Below are 1603 nucleotides of genomic sequence, written 5' to 3'. Positions count from 1 at the left end.
TCTACGCTTAAAGCTTTTATCGTTTAACTCATTCGATAATTGTTGTTTGTCTCTATTGATATGGGAACGTACAGTACTGTCATGAACTGGTGAGAAATTCCTTGATTAATGAAATACCATCTAGGGATAGGGAGGTAGGACAACCACTAGTTGGAACCCCACTCATACATGGATCAAAGCCAATCTGGACAAGCTGCTGAGCCACAAATTAGACCAATCAAGAAAAATCCTGAGTTTGATGAACTTTTTTAGAGGATTATGAATTTTGAACCATACCATGTCAAAGGCATAGAGGAGGATATAAAGAATGATGCATTCTTTCCACAAGACATGTATACAAGATTTTCTTCTCATAGAAGCATGGAGGAGAGGGAACATTATTAGTGGCAGCAACAATACTCTTCACCAATAAAAACGTGGGAGTATGATCAACAACTTTGTCAACAAACAGCTAATGTGACAGAACAAGTCAAAAGCTTGAATGAAAAGTTCGACAAATTTCTAGAGAGGTGTGATGCCAAGAGATATGAAGTTACCTTAAGGAATTTGGAGACACAAATTGATGAGGATGTTGATGAGGATAAGGTGGAGAGAGAAGTGGAAAAGATAAAAGAAGAGAAAATATAGGAAGATGAAGCAGAAAGGTTGAGTGAGGGAGAGAAAGGTGAGGAGAAAGAAAAAGCAGTGGTTGAGAAAAAAAAGAAAAAATAAGAACATAAGAAAAAACAAAAAAAAAAAAGTGGAATAAGGAGAAGGTTGAGAGAAAGTGGAAGAGAGGAAAGAAGAAAAGACCATATGAAAAGCCCCTTCCTCATAAAAAGAACAATCATAGGAAGGAAAAGAAGTTCAAGTACTGTACAGAAATCTTCAAGAAATTGGAAATTAAAGTTCCTATGATTGAAACTTGGACTTGGTGTTCTCAACTTTATGAAGAGATTCAGCAGGAAGAAGAAAAAGAAAAAATTATTAAGCACGAAGGATTGCAGCACCTACTGATGGGTGTTTGTTGGGGTCATCCCGATTGTTGTAAATCATTTTTTTTAGGGTTATTTCGTTATTCTTAAAACTTGTAAATATTTGATTATTTGAACAATTTTTGGGTAGCATCTACTAAGGGATGCTAACTTTTTGTATTCACTGAAGGATATCAGGAGGGTACACCTACTGATGGGTGTTGGAAGGATTTGCACTTACTGACAAGTGCTAAACAGGTTTGGGTCAGGCTCGTGACGTTAAACAAGCGCTACTAGGAGGCAACCTAGATTCTCTCTTTTACCTTTGCATTTAAATTCTTATAATAGGCTGAATTTTATTTTCAGTGTGTATGCTTGGCTTCAATACTTTTTCTGAAGATGTTTGACTGAATAATTTGCATGATGAGACTATTTGATGATGATTTGATGTGGATGATAATTGAGCTGCATTGCATGTTGATATTCTATTAAACAGATGGGTGATGAATTATGATTGTGGTTATGATGCTAAGCAGGGTGTATGAATGAATATTGGGTGAGAAAGCATGTTTTGTGAGGTATTGAGCTCCAGAGTTTTATTGTTGTATGCATTGTTCACAGGAAAGCATGAATGATATTTCCTTAATCTT

Source organism: Vigna radiata, unplaced genomic scaffold (assembly GCF_000741045.1).
Source record: "Vigna radiata var. radiata cultivar VC1973A unplaced genomic scaffold, Vradiata_ver6 scaffold_321, whole genome shotgun sequence".
Lineage (NCBI taxonomy): Eukaryota > Viridiplantae > Streptophyta > Magnoliopsida > Fabales > Fabaceae > Vigna > Vigna radiata.
This window is presented reverse-complemented; position numbering follows the sequence as displayed.